At 37.2% G+C, this 6,907-nt stretch overlaps 1 non-coding gene across 1 annotated transcript; it reads right to left on the reverse strand.

Annotated features, from left to right (window-relative positions):
• Nucleotides 1–5,416: 5,416 nt before the first annotated feature.
• TRNAE-CUC (transfer RNA glutamic acid (anticodon CUC)) lies at nt 5,417–5,489 on the reverse strand. The gene has a single exon. It is a non-coding gene; the product is annotated as a tRNA-Glu (tRNA).
• Nucleotides 5,490–6,907: the final 1,418 nt, after the last annotated feature.

Genomic DNA, 6,907 nt, shown 5'->3' on the forward strand with positions numbered 1-6,907 from the left:
CGATCAATACTCTGGAAGGTTAGATTGCTTATGGAATTCTTTTAAATGTTATGATGAGGTTGGGTGAGCAGTTTGCCACAACCATAACTCCAAGCCTGCTGGAGAGGGGTACTGAGCTAGATCTCCCAAAGCCGACGACTGTCCTCTACACTCCCACCAGGGAGGCTACAGGGGATGATGAGAACAAAGCTGCCTCTTCAGCTGTAACTCCTTTGTTAAGGTCATCTAGACAAATCTTTTTATCCTATGTAACCCATTTTCAAACGCAGTCCTGTTCTCCTCAAGCACTAGAAGGCCAGCAGGGCATCTTCTCTGCTCCTATGAAAGTGCATGCACAACTGGGCGAGGATGGTCCCTTAAATAAAGGCAAGCAAGTGATGACTAAAGAACTTTCTGAAGAAACTTCACCCGAGGGGAGCGAGTGTGAAGAGTCATCTGCCAGCAGTAGTTCAGCTAGGGAGAGTAGCTCTTCCGAAGGTGACAATCAAGGAGAGGAGGAGGTGGATATCGGTGAGGAGGGTCAAGCTAGAGATGTGGTTGCCACAACCGGTCAAGAAGCACCACACAACGCCTCTACTTCGACTGACCAGGTAACCACTCCACTGAGGAAGAGCCTCTAAATTATAAGGAGTTCGGCCACTCACCGGTAGCCAATATCTTCACATCATTCAACGTTAACTACTCGCCTCTTCCTCGTGAGATGCCAGTTATTCTGCCGATCAACATTTCGCTACCCGACTCTCAAACCCTTCCTCGCATCATGGAGGTCTCTTCATCGAGGGTAGTGGGACTTTCAACACCAGTGATATAGATAGTAGCAGAGGCATTAATTTCTCCACACAGCATGAAGGTGGATCAAGACATGACAGTCTTCCCTTGAGGAGGCAATCATCAGTGCAAAGCTGTAGCATCCCGATTTCATGTAGCCAATTTACATGCACCTAGACATATATATCTACCTTGTGAGGAATACATTTAAAACTTAAGAAGTAATTAAATTTTGGGGATGAAATTTTGTTTAAGGGAGGTAGATTGTAACACCCCGAACTTTTTAATACCCGAGTATTGAAAGTTCTCGAGTGTCACCATGAAGTTTAACTTAGTATGTACATGTGTACGATACTGATTTAGCTATCCTAACCTTACATCTATTATCCAACATGAATCTGACCATTGAGAATGATCTTCATCCATAAATCAAGTCATCCAACCGTTGATTTTAAGACAAGATCATCATATGTCTAAGTATTCCTACTTGTCCATCATAACCAACCGTTCAGTCAACCATCCACCGTTAGGTAAAGATATCTGACCGTCCACTTTGTGTTTGGACCACCCAATCATAGTAAACTAACTACTTGATATCTGCATCCACTCGTACATATATCAAATTGAGATTCTGATCCGTTCATCTTGTTCACTACCTATGAATATGCCTAACCCACCATCAAAACTACAATATAAGAAACTTATACATGTGAACAAGTCACTTGAATCTAACGGTATGCATGTTCTGCTTCTTGATCACTCCAAAAACCCACTTGTGATCATCTAGTTACAAAACTGACCATACACCCATTTATATACATGATCAGTGTCTTAACCATGAAGTTTTTCTATTCTTAACATGTCATCTGACTATTCATTATGTTGGTTGATATATGTACATTCCCTTAATTAATTTGGTGAATAATTCTTTATTCATAATGATTTAGATATAAGTTCTTTTGTAAGAATTACTTAGAAACGTGCCTATAACCATGTAGAACCATTAGATTTCCCAAAACTCTCATATCAGCAATAATTATGTAAATGTCATTAACTTAGATCCTTGAATTCTAGATCACATAATTCTCACAATCCGTTTGATGTGAAATTTTATACCATGCTTATGTATCATAAATTAACAATATGTTTCAAATTTCAGCCCTTAGATCATTGTAAAAGTGACCCAATTGACAAATCAGCCCTTAACTGTTGATTTTGATGTCCATCGAGTGAAGAAACCTCGTCGGTAGTTGTAGTAGAATATTTTCTTTCATACGAATGACTTGGATTGCCCATCATATAGACTAAGTGTGAAATATTAAGATCCCACTTTGGTAGGCTTTTCCTTAGGTGCGAAGTTATCTTATCAAGGCCAACCAACTCCTTATAAATTTAGATATACAGATTTAACCACTTTCTTAAGTCCATCGTAAAAAAAAATTGAACCACACTTTGGTCTTATATGACTACGAGGTTATACAAAATTTAGACCCCGATATATGATTCTACACCGTTGAAGGTTGAAGTCAGTTCCTTCCTTTTGGTACAAAAGATGAAATTTTAGATTTAAGCTTTTTCCACCATCAATCAACCACCAAATTTTGTCCAACCGTTTTCCTATCCTGACTACACATTTTTTCCAAAATTGGAACCTGATCATTAAGTGTGGACCGTTAATTAAGATCAAGTTCATTTTAACACTCATTAGGAAAAATTTTAAGATAGGCCAATCTAAATTTCAGATCATCAAGAAAATCATATACCCTGGATCTATTCGACTACCCTGACATAATGGACAAATTAGATTTAAAGAAAAATCATCAGAAAAGGAAAAATTGGAGAAATCCAATCAAAGTGGGATGTGAAACACACCCCTCTCACGTGCCCACTCCTTTTAAAAAGGGGTGTGCGTTCCCTTCTCAACTCACTCACAATACCCCATTATCCAAGGAGGAGAGAGAAAGAAGAGAAAGAGAAAGAGAAAGAGAAAGAGAAAGGAAGAGAGAAGGAGAAAGAGAAGGAGAATCTCAGACGCCATCTTCCTTCTCCATATATATGGTGTCTCCTTTTTGCTCAAGCGATGTCATGATTCATGTGGAAGTTTTCATATATAAGCTTTCTACATGGATATCTAACTAGGGTTTAGATCTAAGGCTAATGTGAGAGATTCCTTTAAGCTTACATTAATTTGATTGATATGATTTATCTTGTCTTTTTACATACTTTCATGTTATTGTGAATCCTCCTTGCAATTATTTGATTTACCATCATCAATTATTTATCCATTGAAAATTATAGTTAAGGTATGATTTTAATTAGGCGTGATCTTTATGAATTTATGTGAGGCTATGGATACAAGCCTTGCCCTCGCCCTTTACCAATTTTATTGAGTTAGTCATTGCTACTCTTCTCTTTTGTTAAGTTAACCATTGCTAATGTTCTCTTTTGTTGAGTTAATCATTGCTACTCTCTTCTTTTATTGAGTTAACATATTGCTACTCTTTTCTTTTATTGAGTTACCTTATTTCTACCATTCTCCTTTATTATGTTAGCCTTATGCTACTTCCCTTTATGGCTTGGGCTTGTGTCTTGAAATTCCAAAACTCCCATGATTCAGTTTATTATCCATTTAGTGTAAGTGATGTGTTAGAGGTCTCACGACTAGTGATTCAAATATTTTATCATGGACGTAATGCGCTCTGGGTAGAGACACTCTTGGTCGACACATAATTCCATGGGTTTGGATAGCGGTGCAAAATTTGATGTAAGTAATTCGCAATGCATGTTATATCACTTCAAGGATTGGATGTCACAAATAGTCACTTCATGAACAAATCGTGTCGCGTAATTCATCTGACTTATGTATTGTGCCACCTCGAGGTGTTCACGTAAATTCACAATAACGTTGGACATGCCGGCGAATCTCCGTAGAGTAAGAATGTGTGCTAGTCGGGTTTTATATGAATTATATTCTACATTGTGATGATCACTTCATATGATGAGCTGCACGCACTTTACTAGGCATGTATTTAAATATATTGGTTACGCATACCATTACCACTCATAGTAGTGGAGTACGAGGCGTATTGGAACCTTTACATTACTTCTCTGAATTTCTTAAATTATTGTTCAGCTTAAAGGATAACTATCGCTATGAGTAGGGCATTGACCATCTCCAACTGTACTAATGATACAGGTGATGTGCAGATTGAAGACCTAAAAGATCATCTCCCTATGAAAGATTATACTGAATGAATAAGAAAATAGTTTTATAATTTAGTTTTATGTTTCCACTACAAACTCAATAATGTAATAAGCTGGCATTGTGAGAGCATTAGAAGTTTTGAATTTATATTTTACCTTTATAGAATAATAAAATTAGTTAATTTTCATTCTCATAAGTCCCATCTTTATGAATGAGGAATGTCAGTTGGTTATAAATTAGACGGTCTAATCAAAAGGTACAAAGAATTAACACCTGGGATCTCCGTGACAGGCATAGACTCAGGTCACGGAAATTTCAGGGCATTACAAAAGCATATTCAACCAAGCAAAGTGGTGATCGCATGTACCACTGCCCCAGTTCTAGTTGCTCACAAAATTTACTTCCCGTTAGAGACTTTGGCTGTAACGACTTCGACGACACTCAATTTGAGTATTGCAGTAAGGGACCATCCTTCAACATCCAACCTATTGTTGCATAAATGCATGGCCCTTAATCTATCCCTGCCGATACAAGGGCCTCGGCTTCATCGGGTCCTTCATTCTTACTTCCAACAACAAGAATAACTTGTTATTTACAATTTCCTTTCCAAATGGCATTTTCTTATTTCGCCCTGCCGATGATACTGTTTTTCTTATTTTAATTGTTACATTGTCTAACTGCTCAATGGATTCGAATTCAATAGCCACGGCGTCAGATCTCTTTTATACGGAGAAAGTCCCACCATACAAGCTTATCCTAGTCAAACACATCCTTTCTAGTGTGGCCTGTATGTTTCAGGACCTTGAGCAATGGCCTTCCCTTGGCCATGCTCTCACATATGTGGATAACTCTGCGAAGCCAGCCAAGATTAATGTATCTCGCAGTTGTGATTATGTTGTTTCATTTCTCTATGTGTGCTTATGCCAGTCCCAACAATATCTTCCCTAAAACCAACGGTAAGCAGTTTGCATGGATCAATTAGACTGTTAGGATAATCTGATGGATGAGATTTTAGGGTGCCTGTCCTCCAATGGGTCCCGCTTCACCGTATGAATGATTAGATCACGAGAAAGTTGTGGGCCCCAGTTCAGATAAAAGCTTTAGAGGCCACTGGGTCAATTTATTTATTTATAGATGTATTAGATAATTAGACGGCAAGGATCATCCGATGGAATGTTTTTAGGATTCTCATCCATAACCTGGCCAGTGAATTCAAATGGTCGGCCCCAAATTAGGTTGGCCTGCTCAAATCTCTTGATCGATAGATCATACTTGTTCATGGGCCCTGCTGCCACCTGTACAGTGGATCTTCCCTAAATCCTAATAGATGGGAGAACATGGCTGGTAATTAGTCCAATGAAGGAAAAACGGCAGATATGACTGCATGGTTTATGGGCCGCGTTTTTAAAAAATTTAAAATACCAGACCGAATATTAAAAAGTATTCCGTTGCCGGGACTTGAACCCGGGTCTCTCGGGTGAGAGCCGAGTATCCTAACCAACTAGACTACAACGGATTTGTTGAACTTTTGAAGATAATGAAGGTATTTATTTTTTTTCTAGTGAAGACAATCGTCCTTTCATAGATTGACCAGTGGCTATAAATAGACGTTAGGATGCACAGTAACCAGTGGTTGAATATGGTTTTAGGTGTTATCTTCGAACCACACCACCAACATCAGATTAACATCAGATAAAGGACACGTGATTTTGGACCCTGCATTACCTGGTATTGTACCTCTATTTCTTTTTTAATAGTGAGTTTTACTCCCAAGTACACCCACTGCATCATGGGAGTGCCACAATAACATCGCTTTTCAAAACAGGTTTTTTTTTTGGAAACATTTCTAATATTATTTTTTCCAACAAAAATGCCCATAATCACCTCTTCTTCTTTTTTTTCAAATTTATATGCACATGCATCTTCTTTTATCATTATTCTCTACCAAAGTTTCTGTCCGAAACTCTCACCTCAGAAAAATGAGAGAGAATTAAATAGAAAAAAAATACAAATATTTCACTTTTAAAAAAATGGGTTCTTTTTTAAAAAGATTTTGCTTAAATGATCTTTTGCCAAGACGAGATAGAAAGAAAGAAAGATATACAAAAATCTTCACTTTTACAAAATGGGTTTTCTTTATTTTTATAAAGAATGTACTCATATGGGTTTACTTCGAAAGAAACTGATATAAGGACACGATAAATATTAAAAATTCTACTTTTAGAAGATAAGTTACTTCTTCCTTTAAAAGATTAGGCTTACATTGATCGTTTTCCAATAGCTAAACTTTGGACTCATTTTTTAAAGATCAAATAGTGTCCAGATGATATGCCAAAGCCATACAAAAGTTTGTTGAATTATCTTTCCAACAAGCCCAAGATCGCCTCAATCCAACTAATGACGAAAAGTTATGACTATTTTCGTGGGACCGTGTGATGCATTGTTCAAAATATGATTATTATTTTGATCTCAATTTTGAAATATCAAATGATTTTCAAATGAGGTTATTTAAAAGTTATTTGAAAAATCATCGAATTATCTACTAAATGAGTACAAGATCACCCTGATCCGACTTGTAATTAGTGGGTTGTGACAATTTTCATGGAACCGCATGATGCATAGTTCAAATTGTGATTTAGGCTTTGTCCAAATCACAAACAGAACTTTGAGCCCACCTTGGAAAGTTCAAATGAGCTAATTCTAAAGTCACTTAAAATTTCATTGAATTATTTTTCTAACGAGCACAAAATCACCCCGATCCGACCTATAACGAGTCAAACCACGATCGTTGATCAAAAGCTCTCCAAATGAGTTGATTCCAAAGTCATTTAAAATCGTGATGAATTATCTTTTAAATAAGCACAACATCACCTTGATTTGACCAGTAATGAGGGAGTTATGGTCATTTTCATGGGACCATGTAATGCATTGTCT

Source organism: Magnolia sinica, chromosome 8, assembly GCF_029962835.1.
Source record: "Magnolia sinica isolate HGM2019 chromosome 8, MsV1, whole genome shotgun sequence".
In the NCBI taxonomy this organism is placed as follows: Eukaryota; Viridiplantae; Streptophyta; class Magnoliopsida; order Magnoliales; family Magnoliaceae; genus Magnolia; species Magnolia sinica.